The sequence below is a fragment of the Phyllobates terribilis genome, unplaced genomic scaffold (assembly GCF_046119375.1).
Source record: "Phyllobates terribilis strain yellow unplaced genomic scaffold, ASM4611937v1 Scaffold_8__6_contigs__length_399053987, whole genome shotgun sequence".
In the NCBI taxonomy this organism is placed as follows: domain Eukaryota; kingdom Metazoa; phylum Chordata; class Amphibia; order Anura; family Dendrobatidae; genus Phyllobates; species Phyllobates terribilis.
This window is the reverse complement of record NW_027362768.1, coordinates 88071352-88095379: the sequence shown is the minus strand read 5'-3', so window position 1 is coordinate 88095379 and position 24028 is coordinate 88071352. Positions and strand designations below refer to the sequence as shown.

Here is a 24028-nt window from a genome sequence, read left to right as displayed (position 1 = left end):
TGTAAATGATGTTTTGGTGATGTAGGGTTCCCTTTAAATTATCCAATTTTTACTAGAAGCATTTTGTATTCATTTTCCTAACTTTTTTTTTCTTCCACCAAGCTGAACTCACCATGGTTAAGAAAGTTGCTGTCATTGGCGCCGGTTCCAGCGGTCTACCTGCAATTAAGTGTTGTCTTGATGAAGGTTTAGCACCTACATGCTTTGAAAGGAGTGATGATATTGGAGGCCTCTGGAGGTTTAAGGTATTTTAATGTTTATAGCTAAACTCAACTATTACGTGTAATATGCTATTCTACTACACAGATTTCACCCCTCAAATGCACAGGCTTGTAGGGACTTGGCTCTTATAATATATTAGCATTCTATACTTCACTGTTGTAATTAGTCTGAAAACTCTTTATATTGCATAAGCAAATGAGGATCTTTTGTGTGGCCAAGAGCTTGGTTCACTGTTACACCTCCCACCATTTGCATGCTGTGCAGTTTACTTACTGATAAACCACCCACTGGACTCATCCATACAAGCACTAATGATTTCAATTAATGCAAGTTTTAATGAAATTCTTCCCACAAAAATGTACATCAATCCGATCCGCTTCTCCTGCTCAAATATCCTGCCTGCAGATCAGATATCATTTTCAGCACTACAGCTTCCCTTTTAGGCACTGTGCGTTTTTTATGCGTTTTCGCTGCATTTTTTCCACGCAGCAATGTGCCAAAAACGCTAGGCAATCCGTGTGCCAGCTAATGCAATGACAATCCTGAAATGCTGTGCACATGATCAGGAATTTTCCTGACAGGATTGTCATTGCGTTTAAATGTGCAGCATGTCAATTCTTTGTGCGTTTCTGTAGCGTTTTTCACCCATAGACTTGAATTGAGTCAGTCAAATCCGCAGCCAAAACGCAGGTATAAATATATTTGCGGATATTTGCTGCGTATTTGACTGATTCAATTCAACTCAATGAGTCAAAAACACAGCAAAACCACACAAAGAATGGTACCTGAGCCGGGGAAGACTACTCCTCCCATCATCTGACGGCTACTTCCGCTGTGGCTGTAGGCGCGGCTGAGGGGAGAAGTAGTCTCCTCAGCCAGCGTCTGCGTGTGGTGTTTGCAGTACACTGACAGGAGCGCGATCGCTCCTGGAAGTGTACATCGCTACGCTGCTGGGACTGAGTGCACCGGAGTTCATCAGCTGAAGATCATCTGACAAGCTCCGGGACCTCATTTACGTTATCAGTGTTGCGTGGGAATTTTCCCAAGCAACACTGGTGCAGTAAATGAGGTCACCGGGGCTTATAAGCTGATCTTCAGCTGATGAACTCAGGTGAACTCAGCCCCTGCATCACAGCGACGTACACTGACAGGAGTGATTACACTCCTGTGAATGTATAGTGCGGTCTTCTATAGCAGTCACATCAGTGATTTATGTCGCTGCTGTAGAAGTGACCCGGATCGACGTGGGACACTAGAATTATGTCATGACGGCGGACAGGTGAGTGATATGGTTGTTTTTTATTTTTGGTTTCTTACAGGAGACAAGGGCTTCGGGGACTGGGTGATGGGTGAGTATACACTGTTTTTCCTTTGTAAATAAATTATTAAAACCGTGTGTAATTTTATTTCAATAAAAGACTTTATTCTGGCCGTGTCTTTATTGAAAAAGAGAGAATTTGACATGCTGCGGTCCTGAAAGACGCACCACATGTCAGTTTCTGAGGATGAACCACAGCCTCAGATGTACGCATAGTGGACCTGGGATTTCTAGAAATCCCATCCACTATGCTCGCTCGTGGCCAACATTCATGGATCGTGATTTTTGCTATACATTGTAGTGCTAAAGCACAGCTACTGTATGTATTGTACAGCCGCTCAGTTGATTGCTGCTTCAAGTCTCCTAAGGGGACTGTTTAAAGAAAGTAAAGTGAGAATTTTTTTAAAGGTAAAATCACCCCTTTTGCACTGTTAAAAATACACATTTCTTTTTTTTAGTTGTCAAAATAAAAGGTGATCAAAACATAAGCTTTCAGTTTCATCCTGAAAAATGAAAACACTACCGGTCTCGGAAAATGGGAACATAAGCAACATTTTTTTCTTAAAAATTTCCAGGTTTATTTTCACCACTTAAATAAAAAAAACCTCCTGTACATGTTGGGTATTGGCATAATCGTACTGACCTGGGGAATCGTATTGCCAGGTCAGTTAAAAAGAAACACATTGTGGAATCGCACTTTTTTTTTGCAGTTTCAAGACACTTGGAATTTTTTTCCCACGTTCCAGTACATCACATGATTAAATGAATGGTGTCATTTAAAAGTACAACTCCTGCAAAAAAAACAAGCCCTCATATATATATTTTGACTGAAAATTAAAGTTTTATGGTTCTTGAAATGGCTAAAAAAAAAAAAATTGTAAAATCATGAAGGGGTTTAACCTTTCAAAGCTCTTGTAATTGGTGTATTTCCTTGTTTGTGTGGTTTTGTTAGGTTGGTCACTGTTAGTTGATAAAACTGCATGTTTAAAAAAGTTGTGACTTCATTGCAGACAGATCCTGAAGAAGGCCGAGCCAGCATTTACAAATCTGTCATTATCAATACATCAAAGGAAATGATGTGCTACAGCGACTTCCCAATACCCGAAGACTTTCCCAACTACATGTGACGCGCCCTGGGCCTATGTGATGCAGCGTTGCGCACGCAGGGACTACCCGGAGCCGGATCTGATAGGGGTAGTAGTCTCGTGGCGGTGACCCGGTCCGTGCCCAGGGAGTCAGACTAAGTGGCGGTATATTAGCAGTAGATGTAGAACGACTACGCCACCCGTTGAATGCAGCTATGGAGCTGTCGCTGCAGGGCAAACCGCTGAGGCCGGTGGGAGGATGGTGCAGCGTGGATGGTATAACCCCCAACGGGAGGGGTATGGCCTCAGGGCAGCCGACGTGGATGATGGGGGTAGCAGGAATCACTCAGAGACGATACGGTGTAGTTCAGGGTCTTTACTGGTGACAAAGATAGACCCTCCCGGAGTACTGGCTAGCGGTCGGGGCCTAGTCAGTCCTTGAGCAGATGGGATCCCCCTTGGCCAGGCGGAGTTGTAGGCCTCCCCAACTAATTGTACTCTTCTGGCTACCTTGCTAGAGGCGGGTAAAGGTAGCCCACATCCCTGAGTGTACCGTGTGGTGCTCACCCGTATGGCCGGTGACTCGGGGCCTTCTAGTAGCTTCCGCTCCACGACGGCGGTGCTGGTCCCACACGTGTGACCGAGCCTTCGGGTTTCTGGGCCAGAGGACCTGAAATCCCCTGCCGGTCGGTTTCTGCTGCTGGGTAGGAGTTAGTCCCCACAGCCTCGGACTCCGGGTCCGGTAAGAAATCTTCAATCAGGGCGAGCTCTACAGCTTCCAGCCCTGATCTCCTCTTAGCACGACTCCCACAGAGCTCCTGATCTTTCTTTCCTATCACTGCTTCTCTTCTTCTCTCTACTCTTCTTCTCTAACCCTGCCTCAGCCCCAGGTTTATATAGGGGAAGTCCTTCCCCTCCCAGGACTGGGCAGGAGGTGTGGCATGCATAGGATTCCTGACCAAGAGACCTCCCACCTGCTCTCAGACATAACACTGCTGTTACTGTGGAAACCAGACCCCTGGGGTGCCACATTCCCCCCTAGTGAAATTTAGTACTCCGGGACTAAACATATTTTAGAAAAACATAACCAATACAAACAGAAACGGTACAATAGAAAAAAAACATATTAGAATGGTCACGGCGTGTCCGCAACCGGGTGCAGTTTTTGAAGAAAAGCAAGGTGTCCATTTCACCAAAACAGGGAGACGTAACCAGGTAGGGGTCTGTCCTGCCCCGAGTCCTTAACAGTCTTTAGTCCATTCCTAAGTTACGCTCCAACCAATTGTACAAGGATTCCCGGTAAATCCACCAAGGACTCCTAAAAATAACTAGAAACACATAATTATTTACAAGTAACAGACAGGTGACCACAAATAAAACAATTTAAACACTTCAAATTCTCCAACGTGCGGGTAACTGGCCTTTAGTGGCCCTAGTGGACCTACGGAGCTGACTGTCTGGCCCTGAACTACAGGGTGTAGGAGCTGTCAAGGGTAAACTGGGCAGCTGTCTACAGGCTCTTTGGCTCACTAGGGGTATGGCAGGCTCACTATAAGCAGAGGGTTGATCCTCCTGATCTGCTTGTGTGGAGTCTTCTGCCTCCTGGACCGGCTGTTCTTCCAGCTCTACTGGTTGCTCCGTGAGTACTTGGGATGCTGGTTGGAGGAACGTGAGGACGGGTACCACAACTGCACCATTGACTTGAGTCCAGGACCGAGGGAAGTCTCCGAGCACAGTACTAACCACATCTTCCCTTTCCTCTACGGGTCGAGGGTCTTCTTGTTCCTCTTCAGGATTCCGTAGCTGTTCGGGACACCTCTTCAGGTGATCCCGGGATACAATGGTTGTGGTTTCCCCTCCGTCTTTACTGATGGTACAGACCTTCGGGTTGTCGTGGCTTGAGGGCAGTACGATGTACGGGTCCTTCTCCCACTGGTCGTCCAACTTGTGGAGCCGTCTTTTCCTCTTCAAGACCTGCTCTCCGGGTACCAAGGGAACAGCGGGAGCATACTGGTTGTAAGTTTTCTCTTGTCTTTCCCTAGCTAGACAGAGACTTCGCTCCACGCTCTCCTGTACTTTCCGGTACTGCTGCTGCCTCTCTGTGTCCCAGTCTGCTTCCGGTGAAGTGTCCTCGGGTGTCAGGACTCCCATCTCCAGGTCAACAGGTAGCTTACCGGGTCTTGCCCTCATTAGGTAAGCCGGGGTACAGTTGGTGGAACCTACAGGGATGTAGTTGTATAGGTCCACCAGGTCGGGCAGCTTCTCAGGCCACAGACTGCGTTCTTCCAGGGGCAATGTTTTTAGAAGATCTATCACCACCTGGTTCATTTTCTCACAAAGTCCATTAGTTTGCGGATGATAGGGTGTCGTCCTGATCTTCCGGCAGCCATACAGAGTACAGAACTCTTGGAAGACCTCCGCTTCAAAGGCAGGTCCCTGGTCCGTCAGCACCTGCTCTGGGTAGCCGTGTGGACGGCAGAAGTGCTGCTGGAAGGCTCTAGCTGCTGTTTGAGCCGTTAAGTCCTTGACGGGGACGACAACCAAGAACCGGGAGTAGTGATCCACGATGGTTAATGCGTAGACGTAGCCACTTCTGCTTGGGGTCAGTTTTACATGATCCAAGGCTACCAGTTCCAACGGCTGCCGGGTGACGATGGACTGAAGGGGGGTCTTCTGGCTGGCACGGTCCTTCCTTCTTAGGTTGCATGGGCCACAGTCTCTGCACCACCTCTCGATGGTTCCTCTCATGCCTACCCAATGGAACCGCCCGCGCAGCAGGAACTCCAGCTTCTTCCATCCGAAGTGCCCAGCCCCGTCGTGGTATGCCTCCATCACCATAGCTGCGTCCCTTCTTGGCACCACTACTTGCCAGATCAGTTCATGCGTCCGGGAGTTAACCATTCTGCGGCACAACTTCCCCTTGTAAAGGAACAGTCGACTCTTCTCTGCCCACAGTTGCTTGGCCTCCTCCGGAGCGTCTGGGTCAAGGCGAGCTTCTGGCTGAGTCAGCATCTCCTTCACCAGCCGGACGGCAGGGTCACTGTCTTGCGTTTCCGCCCAGTTGTAGTGAGGTAAGGGGTTGAACGTAGCGGCTTGCTTACCCCTTACACGGTGGGAATACTGGATAGTCCCATGACGGTGGAACGCAGGGAGTTCGACCTCTTCCAAATCTTCTGAATCCTCACCCTCGTCCGGTAGGTTTGGCATCCTGGACAGGGCGTCCGCGTTGGTATTGGAGCGTCCTGCCCGGTATTTGATTGTAAACTCATAGTTGGACAAGCGGGCCATCCATCTCTGCTCTAGGGCACCGAGTCTTGCAGTGTCCAGGTGTGTCAACGGGTTGTTATCCATGTACACGGTGAACCGGGAAGAAGCGAGGTAGTGCTTAAAGCGTTCGGTGACTGCCCACACCACTGCCAGGAACTCTAGCTTAAATGAGCTGTAATTCTCAGGATTTCTTTCGGTGGGTCGCAGTTTTCGGCTGGCGTAAGCAATTACCCGTTCTTTCCCCTGCTGGATCTGGGATAGTACGGCTCCTAGCCCGATGTTACTGGCGTCGGTGTAGAGGATAAAGGGTTGGCTATAATCAGGGTACGCCAGGATTTCATCCCCCGTGAGGGCCATCTTCAGCTGGCGGAAGGACTCTTCTTCCAACTTCTCCCATCTGAAGGGCGGCTTCTGGTTCTTGGCCTTCCTGGACTGGCCTATCAGGAGGTCCTGCATAGGAGCTGCCTTTTTGGTGAAACCGGGTATGAACCTTCGGTAGTAGCCTACCAACCCGAGGAACTGCCTCACTTCCTTTACACTGGAGGGGCTTGGCCATTCCTTAATTGCGGTGATCTTATCAGGGTCGGGAGCCACTCCGTCAGCACTCACCACGTGTCCCAGGTACTGCACCTTTGGCTTCAGGAGGTGACACTTGGAGGGTTTCACCTTTAGGCCGTAACTTGCCAGAGCTTCAAACACTTCCGCCAGGTGCTTCAGGTGGTCCTTGTAGGTTTTGGAGTAGACGATGACATCGTCCAGGTATAACAGGACCGTCTCAAAGTTCCGGTGTCCCAGACAGCACTCCATCAATCGCTGGAAGTTTCCTGGTGCGTTGCAGAGTCCAAACGGCATGCAGGTAAACTCAGTAAGTCCCATCGGGGTGGTGAATGCGGTCTTTTCCCGATCCGCCTCTGCTACAGGAACCTGCCAGTACCCGCTAGTGAGATCCAAGGTGGAGAAGAAGTTAGCAGATTTTAAAGCAGCCAAAGACTCCTCTATTCTTGGTAAGGGGTACGCATCTTTGTGTGTGATACGGTTTATTTTCCGGTAATCTACACACATTCTCTTGGTGTTGTCTTTCTTTTTGACCAAGACTAGTGGAGCTGCCCAGGGGCTACAGCTTTCCCTGATTACCCCAGCCTCCTTCATGTCTCTAAGCATCCCCTTGGCGTGTTGGTAGTGTGCAGGGGGTATGGGTCGATACCTCTCTTTTATGGGAGGATGGTCTCCCGTGGGGATGTGATGTTCTACCCCCTTGACTCGCCCGAAGTCTAACGGGTGTTTACTAAACACTCTCTCGTACTCTTGAACCACCCGGTAGACTCCCTGTTTCTGGTGGGAGGGAGTGGAGTCAGTACCCAAATGTAGTTGCTGACACCAATCCTCCATTTGTTGTTTAGAGCCGTTACCTTCCTCCAGAGAAGATGGAGGCAAGGGTTCTACGGACTGTATAGAATTCTGATTGATGGTATACAATTTGGCTAGCGTGGCATACCGGGGCAGGTACACTTCCCTCTTCCCGATATTTATTATGCGAACGGGCACCCTCCCATAGCGTACATTGACCACCCCCCGTGCTGTCAAAATGGTGGGCCTACTGTCTGAGTAAACTGGTTCTACCATTGCCTGGTAATCTCTACCTCTCAGACCAATAGCCGCCCGGCACCAAATCATCATTTCACTTTTTGGGGGCATGGCAATAGGGAAAGGGTCACACATTCTCACGCTACCAATCTCACCGCCGGAGAGTTCCACCTGTTGCCGTCGCATCAGTGCCCGGATCTCTTTTTGGAGCACTCGCTGCTGGCCGGAGCTGGCGTTCTTGGCAACCTGCTGTAAAATAAAAATCACCTCTGCAAGACAATTTTCAATTACATTAGTTCCTAGAGTTATCTTAGGGTGACTCTCGCGCTTATCAATGTCCACAATGATCAGTCCCTGGGCTGCCAGCTCGACTCTACCGATTTTAATGGTCACCTCTTTAAATCCGATCTGTGGCACGGGCTGACCATTGCTGGCGATGATACTCAAGTCGTCGTCAGGGTAGCGGGTTATATCCGAGTCATTCCAGTACTGCTTGAAGAGCACGTACGGGATGGTGGTGACCTGTGACCCAGTGTCCAGTAGGGCACTCATAGGAATGCCATCCAGTACCACAGGCAAGACTGGACGTCCTCCCACATATTTGTCACGCCAGTTTGATGGGCCTGATGATCTTTTTCCTAGGGGTTGGCCCTCTACCCTAGGTTGTGCCAGTTTAAAGGACAGTACCTTGCCATATGTCCGGGTTGATTGCAGCGGCGGCAGATAGGTTGTCCGTCCTCGTTGTATTTGTCGCTGGGTCTTCGTCTGGCCGGTGGGGTCCTCCTTTGTCGGCGCCACGGGATGTCATCCGGTCCGGATGCCAGCTGGATCTTCCGTGGAGTAGAAACCTGTAAAGACTGCACAGTTCGGGTTAGCGCAGCAACGCTTTTAGCTAGCTCTTGGACCTGATGGTGCAGGTCGGGAGCCGAGTCATTGTTCAAAGCCTGCGCATCGGCTTCCACAGGCCCTGCCGACAAGGGCGCCGCCTCTTGGTGGTAAGTGGTAGTGGGGCGTCTGTGGGTCACAACGCCACCTGGTGCCGGTTCTCGGAGCACCCGGATGGCTCTGTCCTTGAACTGTGCAAATCCCAGATGAGGGTCCTGTAAGGCCATTGCCCGCAACTGGGTTCGGTGGGCATTGCAATATAAACCCTCTATAAATTGTTCAGTCAACAGCCGGTCCTCGTCTCCCACGCCGTCAGGGTCGGTCTGCTTAATGGCTCTCAGGGCCTCTTGTAGGTTTAGTGCATAGTCCCTTATACTCTCTTGTGCTCGCTGCTTGCACCCGTAGAATCTAAGCTTGATCTTGGCTGAGGTGCGGGTATCAAAGGTATCCTTCAGCCGGGTTAGTATCCCTGCGACAGTCCTTCCCCCAGGTGGCCAGGACTTTACCTCCCTTTGGGCTGCCCCAGTTAATTGGGCCACCAGGATGCTCACTTTTTGCTCTTCTGTGAGGGGGTACACCTGGAAGAGGCTATCCAGCTTTTCTCTAAAGTCATGCAGAGTATGTGACTCCCCTGAGTACTGGGGTAGCCAGGCCGCTCCCGGGATATAGGGCATGGTGAAAGGCATGACTGCAGCAGCGGTGGCGCTGGCGGGGGTTGAGGCAGTGAAGCTCTCCTCCGTATCCGACATCTTCCTCCCCCCTAGTGGACCGTGGCCTACCTTGCGATGATCCTCTTCCGTAGGCCGCGGCTCCGCAGTGGATCGTCAGGGTTGAGGACCTTCCGTCGCGCTCCTGTGACGTCAGCGTCTGCTGGGCTCCTTCCAGGACCTTACGCAACGTCCGGACGTGAGGCGGGGCTTCAGTTCTCGCGCGCTTTCGGAGTCCACGCCCCTCTTCTTCCCGCGCGGCGTCTTCAAGATGGCGTCCAACGGCGGGAAAACTCCACGGATGGCGGGAAGAAGGCAGAAGATGGCGCCGGATGGCGGGAAAACTTCGCGGATGGCGGGAAGAAGGTAGAAGATGGCGCCGGATGGCGGGAATCTTCACCACTGGTAAGTTTGAACAGTCTTTTTCAGGCACGCAGTACTCGGTGGTTGCGGGCACGAGATCCTGCCGACTACGCCAAAAGTTGACGCGCCCTGGGCCTATGTGATGCAGCGTTGCGCACGCAGGGACTACCCGGAGCCGGATCTGATAGGGGTAGTAGTCTCGTGGCGGTGACCCGGTCCGTGCCCAGGGAGTCAGACTAAGTGGCGGTATATTAGCAGTAGATGTAGAACGACTACGCCACCCGTTGAATGCAGCTATGGAGCTGCCGCTGCAGGGCAAATCGCTGAGGCCGGTGGGAGGATGGTGCAGCGTGGATGGTATAACCCCCAACGGGAGGGGTATGGCCTCAGGGCAGCCGACGTGGATGATGGGGGTAGCAGGAATCACTCAGAGACGATACGGTGTAGTTCAGGGTCTTTACTGGTGACAAAGATAGACCCTCCCGGAGTACTGGCTAGCGGTCGGGGCCTGGTCAGTCCTTGAGCAGATGGGATCCCCCTTGGCCAGGCGGAGTTGTAGGCCTCCCCAACTAATTGTACTCTTCTGGCTACCTTGCTAGAGGCGGGTAAAGTTAGCCCACGTCCCTGAGTGTACCGTGTGGTGCTCACCCGTATGGCCGGTGACTCGGGGCCTTCTAGTAGCTTCCGCTCCACGACGGCGGTGCTGGTCCCACACGTGTGACCGAGCCTTCGGGTTTCTGGGCCAGAGGACCTGAAATCCCCTGCCGGTCGGTTTCTGCTGCTGGGTAGGAGTTAGTCCCCACAGCCTCGGACTCCGGGTCCGGTAAGAAATCTTCAATCAGGGCGAGCTCTACAGCTTCCAGCCCTGATCTCCTCTTAGCACGACTCCCACAGAGCTCCTGATCTTTCTTTCCTATCACTGCTTCTCTTCTTCTCTCTACTCTTCTTCTCTAACCCTGCCTCAGCCCCAGGTTTATATAGGGAAAGTCCTTCCCCTCCCAGGACTGGGCAGGAGGTGTGGCATGCATAGGATTCCTGACCAAGAGACCTCCCACCTGCTCTCAGACATAACACTGCTGTTACTGTGGAAACCAGACCCCTGGGGTGCCACACATGCATAATGCTAAAGTGCTGGAATATTTCCATCAATACATGAATCACTTTCAACTTCATAGATATATCAAGTTCAAGGTAATAATCAGTAATTTCTATAAGCATCAGACCAAGGAAAAAATTGGAAAATTTGATGACTTCTAGGGCTCATACACGGTGGGGAGGCTGTAGAGTGGAATCTGGAGTCCTATACCCTACAATCCTCCCTTAATTGCCAAATGTGCAGAGTTATTCTCTCCTAGAAGTTATTCTACTGGAGGAGGGCTCTATAATGATGCAATCTGTTAATCACAATTCTGCCCCCCCCCCAAAAAAAAAAAATAATAATTGCACACAAAACACACAAATTAATCCTAAGCAGTTGTCTCTCGAAAAATCTTATTTACAGGAATGCCTCGAATCTCTCAGTTAAACAAGCTGTTAGATTATTTTTTCCTTCTTTCCTGTATGACTAATCTAAAAATTAGTCAGTCAGCATTTTATTCTTTGAGAAATCTGTGTTCATACAGATTATAAGTGACATATTGTAGAATTATAGTAGATATGAATAGAAATACATTGGCAGCATTTGCCAAAAAATATAATGTTGATCACCATAATCAAAACAAAAATCAATCAGTTCACCCATTTTGAGACTAGTCTTCGCCACGTGGGACAACATTTACCGGTGCTCTGAGGATAGGGCCTGGGGTTCAAGGAACTGATATCTAAATCAAATTGATATTCTCCGATACTGGAAACCTATTAAACTCTTCTTTAATCGTATAAATCCACAATTTAACAGTCACCTATTTTGGCAATACTTTTGACAATACTAATGCTCTTAAAGTGTAGCAACTTTAATTTTTTTAAACTGGTAAACGTGAAAATAAAAAAACTTGTTTACTTTCTCCCCCTAAATTGAACTCCTCGCTTTCAATTAACACAGATTTTCCAATTACACAGATGAGTTAATGCTCAAAGTTCTATGAAGAACTGTACATTTTTTTTTGATGGACATCAGAATGTCTGCTTGCCTGTAGCTCCTACCCTTTCCATAAAACATTATGAGCACCAACTGCCACCTCAGATCTCTGTAAATGCAAATCTGTCTTCACTAAATACAGACTTACCTGTGACTTGAGTGAAAGATTAAGGCTATGTGCCCACGATGCAGAAATGAAGCAGAAAATTTCTGCAGCATTTCTGCATCTCCCTGGCAGAAAAAACGCATGCAGATTGTGCATGCGTTTTTCCTGCGGAATACATGTGTGTCACCCTGGCCTGGATGCCACAAGTGTAAATAAAGCTGTGTCTGAGAGCAAGGGGGAGGTTCTCTAGTCATGGGAACATTAGCATGCAATACCTCCTGTCTCAGGCCAGTAGGGGGAGCAGGCTGCCCCTATAAAAGCTGGTACTGGGGGCAGGGTTAGTGAGAACTGGACGACCTGTCTCAGGATTCAGGTCCCAGAGCAGAGAGGGACAGTTGTATTGCACCTAAGAGGAAGTGTGGCAGGAGGAGAGCCACAAGCCAGAGACAAGAGGCGAAGCAAGCCTGTCTTGGCAGATAAAAGACTTACTTTACCAGACTTTGGTGTCTGAGGCTGAGAGGATTCCACATTCTCCAGCAGATAACCAGTCCGCAGGGGACTGTATATTCCTTGGCCTAAGAAGCCTGGAGGCCCTGCCACAACAGAAGGGACCAGAAAAACCGTACCAGGCCGGGAGCAGAAAGGAACCCACGTCCCAGGCCATACAGGCGAGAGTACACGGAGAGCTCGGAAACGTGGGCTGTTACTCTATCAGGAGGAGATAGCCAGAAGGAGCGCAGAAAGCACAATAGGCCTACACCCTCACCCTGACCAGGGCCAATTTCCCCGTTGCTCTCAGACATCCAGGTCCCCTCCTAGCCGGGACTGTTTATGGGTCAGTTTACCTGTTCTAGTAAAGACCCTGGACTGCAACCTGTTGTCTGTGTGCTCCTTGCTCCTCCAGCACTATCAGCACTGGGACTCTCACTACCATCACTCCCACCATCCATTATACTGCCCTGGGGCCGCACTCTTCCCGTGGGGAGTTGACGCGCCCCCTGGGCCAGTGCTGTAGTGCGGCGCGCGTGCGCGTGGGGGATACCCGGAGCCGGATCCGATGGGGGTAGTAGTCTTCGTGTGGCGGTGACCCGGTCCGTGCCCAGGGTGGTCAAACTAAGTGGCAGTTACTGGTATGATGGTATTAGTGTCCGACTACGCCACCCGTTGAATGCGGCTATGAAGCCGCCGCTGCAGGGCAGTCCGCTGAGGCCGGTGGTACGGATGTGCAGCGTGGATGGTATAACCCCCAACGGGAGGGGTATGGCCTCAGGGCAGAGGATGAGGTTGATGTTGGGAGTGATGGTGTGGATGTCCCAGCACTAATGGTGCGACAAGGAAGCACGGAGACGCGAGGGTACAGTTCAGGGTCTTTACTGATGGTACAAGGCAAATTCCCCCGGGAGTACTGGCTAGTAGTTGGGGCCTGGTTAGTCTGCGAGTAAGCCGGAGTTCCCCTGGCCAGGTGGAGTTGTAGGCCTTCCCGTTAGTCTGTACCCTTCCTGGCTACCCTGCTTTTGGCGGTTACAAGTAGCCCACGTCCCTGGGTATACCGTGTGGTGCTCACCCGTATGGCTGGTGACCTGGGGCCTCCTGTTAGCCTCCGCTCCGGGATGGCGGTGTTGGTCCCTTCGTTGTGACTGAGCCTCCGGGCTTTTATGGCCAGAGGACCTGGAATCCCCTGCCGGATGGATTCTGCTGCTAGGTATATCTTAGTCCCCACAGCCTCGGACTCCTGTGTCCGGTTTTAGTACCTTCTCCCAGGGCGAGCTCTGCACAGCTCCAGCCCCTGGCGCTTCTCCTTGGCTCCTACAGAGCTCCTGATGTCTCTCTGTCCCTGTTTCTGCGTGTCCAGACCAGACTCCGTCTCTGTCTGGAACTCTTCTCTTCTAACCCTGCCTCAGCCCCAGTTTATGTAGGGGAAGTTCTTCCCCTCCCAGGACTGGGCAGGAGGTGTGGCATGCTTAGGATTCCTGCCCAGGAGACCTCCCACCTGCTCACAGACGTAATACTGCTATTACTGTGGAAACCAGACCCCTGGGGTGCCACATTCCCCCCTAGTGAAATTTAGTACTCCCGGACTAAACATAACAGGGTATAAACAATAACAATTAAATACATGAGATGGTCACGGCGTGTCCGTAACCGGGAAGCAATAAGGGTGTTCATTTCACCAAAGAACAGGGAGCCGTAACCAGGTAGGGGTCTGTCCTGCCCCGAGTTTTTAACAGTCTTTAGTCCATTCCTGGGTTACGCTCCAAACATATTTACAACAGAGTTCCGGTTACTCACTGTCCATAACCTGTCAGTCCATATAAAGAAATCTGTAACTGAAAAACATAATTAGCAACGGCTACAACAAAACAGGTAAACATAAAATAGTTAAAGCAATTAGCCAACTTAGATTCTCCAACGTACGGGCATCTGGCCTCTGGTAACCCTAGTGGACCTACGGAGCTCACTAACTGGTCCTGCACTACAGGGTGTAGGAGGTGTTATGGGCAGGCTGGGCAGCTTTCTGCGCACTCTTTGGCTCACTAGGGGCACGGCAGGCTCACTACTAGCAGAGGGTTGAACCTCCTGTACTGCTGGTGTGGATTCTTCTGCCTCTTGGGCCGGCTGCTCTTCCAGCTCTACTGGTTCTTCTGTAGGCACTTGCGGGGCTGGCTGGAGAAAGGTGAGGACGGGTACCACGACAGCACCGTTTACTTGTGTCCAAGACCGGGGGAAGTCTCCGAGTACAGTCCTGATCATTTCTTCCCTTTCCTCTGCGGGTTGAGGGTTTTCTTGATCTTCTTCAGGGCTTTGCAGCTGCTCGGGACACTTCTTCAGGTGGTCTCTGGAGACAACGGCTGTGGTTTCTCCTCCATCCTTACTGATCACGCAAATCTTTGGGCTCTCATGGCTTGATGGCAGTACGGTGTACGGGTCCTTCTCCCACTGGTCGTCCAACTTGTGGAGCCGTCTTTTCCTCTTCAAGACCTGCTCTCCAGGTACCAGGGGAACAGCGGGAGCATACTGATTATAAGCCCTCTCTTGCCTTTCTCTAGCTTGAGACAGACTTCGCTCGACGCTCTCCTGTACTTTCCGATACTGCTGCTGCCGTTCTGTATCCCAGTCTGCCTCCGGCGAGGTGTCCTCGGGCGTCAGGACTCCCATATCCAGGTCGATAGGCAGCTTACCAGGTCTCGCTCTCATTAGGTAAGCCGGGGTACAGTTGGTAGAACCTACAGGGATGTGGTTGTATAGGTCCACCAGATCAGGCAGCTTCTCAGGCCACATACTGCGTTCTTCCAGGGGCAATGTTTTCAGGAGGTCTATCACCACCTGGTTCATCTTCTCGCAGAGTCCATTGGTTTGAGGGTGATAGGGCGTTGTTCTTATCTTCGTGCAGCCATACAGGTTGCAGAACTCCTGGAAGACTTCCGCTTCGAAAGCTGGCCCTTGGTCTGTCAGCACTTGGTCCGGGTACCCGTGTGGACGGCAGAAGTGCTGCTGGAAGGCTCTAGCTGCTGTTTGAGCCGTTAAGTCCTTGACCGGGACCACCACCAGGAACCGGGAGTAATGATCTACGATTGTGAGGGCGTAGACATACCCAGATCTGCTTGGAGCCAGTTTCACATGGTCCAGGGCTACCAGTTCCAGTGGCTGTCGGGTTATGATGGGCTGCAAGGGAGTCTTCTGGCTGGCACGGTCCTTCCTTCTTAGGTGGCACGGTTCACAGTCTCTGCACCACCTCTCGATGGCTCCTCTCATGCCTACCCAGTAGAACCACTCACGCAATAAGAACTCCAGCTTTTTCCACCCGAAATGTCCTGCTCCGTTGTGGTACGCCTCCAGAATCATAGCCGCGTCTCGTCTGGGGACCACTACCTGCCAGGTCAACTCATGTGTTCGAGAGTTAACCATTCTCCGGCACAACTTCTCCCTGTAGAGGAACAGCCTACTTTTCTCCTTCCACAGTTGCTTAGTCTCCTCTGGGGCGTCTGGGTCCAGACTGGCATCGGCTTGGGTCAGCATTTCCTTCACCAGACGGACTGCAGGATCACTGTCTTGCGTCTCCGCCCAGTTGTAGTGGGGCAAGGGATTGAACGTCGCGGAGCGCCTGTCCTTCACACGGTGGGAATACAGGGTAATCCCATGACGGTGGAACGCAGGGAGCTCAACTTCTTCCAGATCTTCTGGATCTTCCCCTACGTCCGGTAAGTTCGGCATTCTAGACAGGGCATCCGCGTTGGCATTTGAGCGTCCTGCCCGGTATTTGATGGTGAATTCAAAGTTGGACAGGCGAGCCATCCATCTCTGTTCCAGAGCACCGAGCCTTGCAGTGTCCAGGTGTATCAACGGGTTGTTATCCGTGTACACGATGAATTTGGAGGAGGCAAGGTAATGCTTGAAACGTTCGGTCACTGCCCACACTACTGCCAGGAACTCCAGCTTGAATGAGCTATAATTCTCAGGGTTCCTCTCGGTGGGTCGTAGCTTTCGGCTAGCGTAAGCGATTACCCGTTCTTTTCCTTGCTGGATCTGGGACAGCACGGCTCCTAGCCCGATGTTGCTTGCGTCCGTGTGGAGGATAAAGGGCTGGCTGTAGTCTGGATATGCCAGGATTTCTTCCCCCGTGAGGGCCATCTTCAGCTGGCAAAAGGACTCCTCTTCCAGCTTTTCCCACCTGAAGGGCGGCTTCTGGTTTTTGGCTTTTCGAGATTGACCTATCAGGAGGTCCTGCATAGGGGCTGCCATTTTGGTGAAACCGGCAATGAATCTTCGGTAGTAGCCTACCAACCCGAGGAACTGCTGCACTTCCTTTATGCTGGAGGGTCTTGGCCAGTCCTTAATCACGGTGATCTTATCAGGGTCAGGAGCCACTTCGTCAGCACTCACCACGTGTCCCAGGTATTGCACCTTTGGTTTCAGGAGGTGACACTTGGAGGGTTTCACCTTTAGGCCGTAGTTTGCCAGGGCTTCGAACACTTCTGCCAGGTGTTTCAGGTGGTCCTCGTAGGTCTTGGAATAGACTATGACATCGTCCAGGTATAACAGGACCGTCTCGAAGTTCCGGTGTCCCAGACAGCATTCCATCAACCGTTGGAAGGTTCCTGGTGCGTTGCAGAGCCCGAACGGCATGCAGTTAAATTCGCTGAGACCCATCGGGGTGGTGAATGCGGTCTTCTCCCGGTCTGCCTCTGCTACAGGAACCTGCCAGTACCCGCTAGTGAGATCCAAAGTAGAGAAGAAGTTAGCAGATTTTAATGCAGCTAAGGACTCTTCTATCCTTGGTAACGGGTACGCATCTTTGTGTGTGATACGGTTGACCTTCCTGTAGTCTACACACATTCTCATAGTGTTGTCCTTCTTTTTCACTAAGACTAGTGGAGCTGCCCAGGGGCTACAGCTGTCCCTAATTACCCCAGCCTCCTTCATGTCTCTAAGCATCCCCTTGGCGTGTTGGTAGTGTGCAGGGGATACGGGTCGGTATCTCTCCTTTATGGGAGGATGGTCTCCCGTGGGGATGTGGTGTTCTACCCCCTTTACTCGCCCGAAGTCTAACGGGTGTTTACTAAACACTCTCTCGTACTCTTGAACCACCCGATAGACTCCTTGTTTCTGGTGTGAGGGAGTGGAGTCAGTACCGAGATGTAGTTGCTGACACCAGTCCTCCATTGGTTTCTTAGAGCCGTTACCTTCCTCTGGTTGAGATGGAGGCAAGGGTTCCACGGCCTGTACAGAATTCTGGTTTATGGTGAACAATTTAGCTAGCGTGGCATACCGGGGCAGGTGTACTTCTCTCTCACCGATATTTATGATGCGAACGGGCACCCTCCCATGGCGTACATCGACCACCCCCCGTGCTGTCAAAATGGTGGGCCTACTGTCTGAGTAGTCGGGTTCTACCATTGCTTGGTAGTCTCTACCTCTTAGACCAATAGCTGCCCGGCACCAAATCATCATCTCACTTTTTGGGGGCATGGCAATAGGGAACGGGTCACACATTCTCACGCTACCTATCTCACCACCAGATAGTTCCACCTGTTGCCGCTTCATCAGTGCCCGGATCTCTTTTTGGAGCACACGCTGCTGGCCGGAACTGGCGTTCTTGGCAACCTGCTGTAAAATGAGAATCACCTCTGCAAGACAATTTTCAATTACATTGGTTCCCAGGGTGATTCTAGGGTGACTCTCATGACGGTCTATGTAAACTATAATCAGTCCTTGTGCCGCCAGTTCGACTTTACCGATCTTAATGGTCACCTTTTTGAATCCCACCTGCGGCACGGGCTGACTATTGCTGGCGATGATACTCAGGTCGTCATCTGGGTAGCGGGTTATGTCCGAATCATTCCAGTACTGCTTGAAGAGCACGTACGGGATGGTGGTGACCTGTGACCCAGTGTCTAGTAGGGCACTCATAGGAATGCCATCCAGTACCACAGGCAAGATTGGACGTCCCCCTACGTATTTATCACGCCAGTTTGATGGGCCTGATGGTCTTATGCCTGGGGGTTGGCCCTCTACCCCAGGTTGTGCCCGTTTAAATGACAGTACCTTGCCACATGTCCGGGTTGATTGCAGCGGTGGCAAATAGGTCGTCCGTCCTCGTTGTATCGATCGCTGGGTCTTCCTCTGGCCGGTGGGGTCCTCCTTGGTCGGCGCCACGGGATGTTCTCCGGTCCGGATGCCAGCTCGATCATCCCTGCAGTAGAAACCTGTAAAGACTGCACAGTTCGGGTTAGCGCGGCAACGCTTTTAGTTAGCTCTTGGACCTGATGGTGCAGGTCTGTAGCTGGGTCATTGTTTAAAGCCTGCGCATCAGCTCCCACAGGCCCTGCAGACAAGGGCGCCGTCTCCTGGTGATAAGTGATAGCAGGGCGCCTGTGGGTCACAGCGCCACCTGGTGCCGGTTCTCGGAGCACCCGGATGGCTCTGTCCTTGAACTGTGCAAAGTCCAGGTCAGGGTCCTGTAAGGCCATTGCCCGCAACTGGGTTCGGTGGGCATTGCACAGTAGACCCTCAATGAATTGTTCAGTTAACAGCTTATCTTCATTTCCCACGCTGTCAGGGTCTGCCTGCTTAATGGCTCTCAGGGCCTCTTGTAGGTTTAGAGCATAGTCTCTTATACTCTCATGTGCCCGTTGTTTGCACCCATAAAATCTTAGTTTTATTTCGGCTGAGGTGCGGGTGTCAAATGTGTCTTTCAGCCGGGTTAGTATGTCTCTGACAGTCCTCTTCCTCCCAGGTGGCCAGGACTTTACCTCCCTTTGGGCTGCCCCGATTAATTGGGCCACCAGGATGCTCACTTTTTGCGCCTCCGTGAGGGGATACACCTGGAAGAGGCTATCCAGCCTTTCTCTGAAGTCATTTAGGGTATGTGACTCCCCTGAGTACTGGGGTAGCCAGGCTGCCCCCGGGATATAGGGCATGGTGAAAGGCATGACCGCAGCAGCGGTGGCGCTGGCGGCGGCTGTGGCGGTGAAGCTCTCCTCCGTATCCGACATCCTCCTCCCCCCTAGTGGACCGTGGCCTACCTTGCGATGATCCTCTTCCGTAGGCCGCGGCTCCGCAGTGGATCGTCAGGGTTGAGGACCTTCCGTCGCGCTCCTGTGACGTCGGCGTCTGCTGGGCTCCTTCCAGGACCTTACGCAACGTCCGGACGTGAGGCGGGGCTTCAGTTCTCGCGGGCTTTCAGAGTCCACGCCCCTCTTCTTCCCGCGCGGCGCCCTCAAGATGGCGTCCAATGGCGGGAAAACTCCACGGATGGCGGGAAGAAGGCAGAAGATGGCGTCGGATGGCGGGAATCGGCTCCAGATGGCGGGAAACGACTCCGGACGGCGGGAAACTTCACCACAGGTAAGTATAAAAGTCTCTTTTTTCAGGCACGCAGTACCCGGTGGTTGCGGGCACGTAATCCTGCCGACTACGCCAAAGTTGACGCGCCCCCTGGGCCAGTGCTGTAGTGCGGCGCGCGTGCGCGCGGGGGATACCCGGAGCCGGATCCGATGGGGGTAGTAGTCTTCGTGTGGCGGTGACCCGGTCCGTGCCCAGGGTGGTCAAACTAAGTGGCAGTTACTGGTATGATGGTATTAGTGTCCGACTACGCCACCCGTTGAATGCGGCTATGAAGCCGCCGCTGCAGGGCAGTCCGCTGAGGCCGGTGGTACGGATGTGCAGCGTGGATGGTATAACCCCCAACGGGAGGGGTATGGCCTCAGGGCAGAGGATGAGGTTGATGTTGGGAGTGATGGTGTGGATGTCCCAGCACTAATGGTGCGACAAGGAAGCACGGAGACGCGAGGGTACAGTTCAGGGTCTTTACTGATGGTACAAGGCAAATTCCCCCGGGAGTACTGGCTAGTAGTTGGGGCCTGGTTAGTCTGCGAGTAAGCCGGAGTTCCCCTGGCCAGGTGGAGTTGTAGGCCTTCCCGTTAGTCTGTACCCTTCCTGGCTACCCTGCTTTTGGCGGTTACAAGTAGCCCACGTCCCTGGGTATACCGTGTGGTGCTCACCCGTATGGCTGGTGACCTGGGGCCTCCTGTTAGCCTCCACTCCGGGATGGCGGTGCTGGTCCCTTCGTTGTGACTGAGCCTCCGGGCTTTTATGGCCAGAGGACCTGGAATCCCCTGCCGGATGGATTCTGCTGCTAGGTATATCTTAGTCCCCACAGCCTCGGACTCCTGTGTCCGGTTTTAGTACCTTCTCCCAGGGCGAGCTCTGCACAGCTCCAGCCCCTGGCGCTTCTCCTTGGCTCCTACAGAGCTCCTGATGTCTCTCTGTCCCTGATTCTGCGTGTCCAGACCAGACTCCGTCTCTGTCTGGAACTCCTCTCTTCTAACCCTGCCTCAGCCCCAGTTTATGTAGGGGAAGTTCTTCCCCTCCCAGGACTGGGCAGGAGGTGTGGCATGCTTAGGATTCCTGCCCAGGAGACCTCCCACCTGCTCACAGACGTAATACTGCTATTACTGTGGAAACCAGACCCCTGGGGTGCCACAGAGTCACACTACCCTAGCTGCACACCTCATCAGCCCCAGCGGTCTGCATGCAGCGGCGGTTCCTAATAACCGCAATCCACGGGTGGCGTAGTCGAACATAATCATCAGCACATAACAGACTACCACTGGCCTGACCACCCTGAGCCACGGAACCGGGTTGCCACTACTACTCCCATCGTTCTCCTACTGCCCGGATCCGAGTGCCCCACGGCCCAGGGGGCGAGTCACATGCGGAATACATGCGGATTCACATGCGTTTCCGCATGCAGATTGGCAAGCGCTTTCCAGGCGATTAGCATCACTTGAAAAGTGCTTGACAACTACGTCACACTATATAAATCCATGCGGAAATTCCGCAGCATAAACGCATGAAAAACGCATCGTGTGCACGCAGCCTAAGTCAGGGAGCAAATTAAAGATAATTTCTGATTAAAATAGTAGTTGCTTATTTTCACATATTCTATTGACTTATGAAATAAAACAAAATTAAACAGTTTCTTTAGTCATAGCGTTCTTTAACATAATGCCTTACACACAAGCTCCTACATCTAAAAAAAAAGAAACCATGGACCTCAATTTGCAGACATGGGGAAAATGAGGCATGTATTTGTTACACTGTCAAATCAGTCATTTGGTAGCCTTGTACTAGAAGTTTCGATGTAACCATAGCTTTTAAAAACAATTAAAGCTCAATCTATAGTATGTACTATAAAGCAATATAATTTTTAGTCACTATAGGAATTAATAAAAACTTAGTGCCACTATTCTATTAAATGTTAAAGATCTGAGTACATGGACCCCACTGACCACTAGAAAGGGTACAGGTTCTGTCTTCATTCAGTGATAACACTTCTATGTACAGCATATCCGAAGGCTGTTTAAAAAGTTTATCTGACTGATAAAATATTTTGTCTCTTACAAGACATCCGTTTGCAGTGTTAAGAAGCGTCCAGATTTTGCAACTACTGGTCAGTGGGATGTCACCACAGAACATGAAGGAAAACGGGAGACCCAGGTGTTTGATGCTATACTGGTGTGCATTGGTCATCACACCTCTCCAAATCTACCACTTCATTCCTTTCCAGGTAATGCCAAAGAATCAACCAAAAATGTTATGATGTTAACAGTTCAATAATTCTTCGGTGGAAAAAGGTCAATTGTAGGCTCTGAACAGTGCAGCTATTACATTGTCCTACTGTGTCTTGTTCTTAAATATCATATAATTGTGGCTCAACTAAGGGTTCGTTCAGACATCAGTTTTTCACATGAGCCCTATTTGTATTTTACATAGATAGAACTTATACCCATTAGTCTATGGGGCTGTTTGCTGTCCCCATGATTGTGCGGACATGTCTGATTTTGACACAGATGAATTCTCCAGTACAAGCTTTTCACTTCCGATTTGATGCACGCTCCCATTCATTTTTTTTCATACTATAAACTGACCAAACTGAGAATCTGAAACTATAGTTTACGCCCAAGAACACTGTCTGAATGCTCCTTGAAGCAATAATTGTGGTTCCTTTATGATAAATTGTGTAAAGGAAATATAGTATACAAGAAATGCTGAGCCAAATGTCAGTGTAATCTAATTATGTAATCAACAGTGATGAGCGAGCACTAAAATGCTCGGGTACTCATTGCTTGAGTCAAGCAAATTGGAATGCTCGAGTGCTCGACCCGAGCAACGAGCCCAATGTAAGTCTATAGGAAACTCAAGCATTTTTGCAGCAGCATTCCCCTGGCGGTCTGCAGAGGGCCTAAAAATTGCCCAAATCGATGGGAACCGTGCTCAAATGACATGGGAACAGCATGGGGAAGACCCTTGGAAGCATCTCTGACTCCCAGGTCACTGCTGTCAACAATGTTGTCAGAGTATTATGCCACTTTTACTGACTCACAATTAAACATACAAAAACGAAACCAAAATGGATTTTCCTGGGAAAAATGTTAAGGAACATCCTTTCCAAGGTAATGTGTTACACGCACGCTGCTAGGTTCAGTTAGGGGTGAGACAGGTTACATGAATTCTTTGGAATCCTGGGGGAACCGTTACTCAGGGCGACCATAGACCATGTGCTGCAGCTTCTCTCAGGCACACAGGGGTATTGACCCTCAGGCACAGACACGTAGGTTGTTTCACTTGCTGACCAGACACACTTGACAAAAGTCTCATTAAAGGTAGAACAGTAGCATTTTATAAGAAGCTGCACAGCCAGTGCAAAGTAAGTCTTATGAGCAACAGGCTCCAGTGATAAACAGTACAGTTTCCTTAGCAGCACAGCAGTTCACAGTCTTCCCAGTAGTACAGGACAGTACAGTTCTAATGCAAAGGCACATTAAGGAACAGAGCATTCTTTACAGCACAGTGAGATGGAGGTGGGGGGGGTTGCAGAGGGAGATGATCCCTGTGACACCATTTCTTACAGTCCTTATCTTTCTGCCTGACAATACTCTGCACTGTTAGATCGGGAATTCTACCTGACCTGTGCTTCACTTCAATCCTGACTTGAATCCTTTTCACTTGCAGGGGCGCTTCTGTAAGATACAGAACACACACACCACCTTTCTCTTCGGCTTTAGCCAGACAGTAAACAACTTCCTCACAATCCCCCTGGGGCTCTGCTAAAACACTCCCCTTCTTCTGTGACTGTGTTAACCCCTCTAGTTGCTGGATGCTTCTGGAGCACAACACTTGCTGTCTCATGCGTTTGTGTTACTTCTAATAGTTGCTGAATGCTTTTAAAGCAACAGCACTACTTCTGCATGTCACAAATGACTTGTATGTAAGGTAAAATAAATAACCAAAAACAAAAATACTCCTCCACACCTTGGGTTATATTCACACATAGCGCTTTGATGCGTTTTGCACTTTTGCATTGCTTTCAATTGTGAAAAATACATTTACCGGGAAATTTCATTTTAACATTTTACAACCTTATCTGGCCATGTGGTGTGTGACACATCATCAGACACATCCTATTTAATTTATGATGCAGGGACTCAAAGTCACAAAGCCTATTTTTATAGGCCTTACTATTCTTAAAGGGCCATCAGTCGGCCCTCACTAATGTTAGAGCGCCATCAGCTGGCTATGCTTTGTTTTTCTCTTTATTAAGGAGTGGGTCTCCTATACAGCAAGGGACTGCAAGGGCTGCCAAAAATTTGTACACACTTCAATACCCTTTTGAAGAGACATAGAAGGGGGCCTCAGTAAAAAAAATTGTTCCCATTATAAAGGAGTGGGTCTCCTATAGTGGTAATGCCCATGCAGTGACTGCAACAACATGTTCCCATTAGAAAGGAGCAGTTGTGCTATACAGTTATTGCATATGCAGTTATTGTATATGCAGTGACTACAACGGCTGCCTAAATTTGGAAATGCCCTAATACCAATTTAAAGACACATAGAGGAGGGCCTCCATAACAT

The 24028-nt window shown here is 50.6% G+C and overlaps 1 pseudogene; it reads left to right on the top strand.

Annotated features, from left to right (window-relative positions):
- LOC141156757 (flavin-containing monooxygenase 5-like) overlaps window positions 1–24028 on the top strand; it is a 363305-nt pseudogene that overhangs the window by 138727 nt on the left and 200550 nt on the right.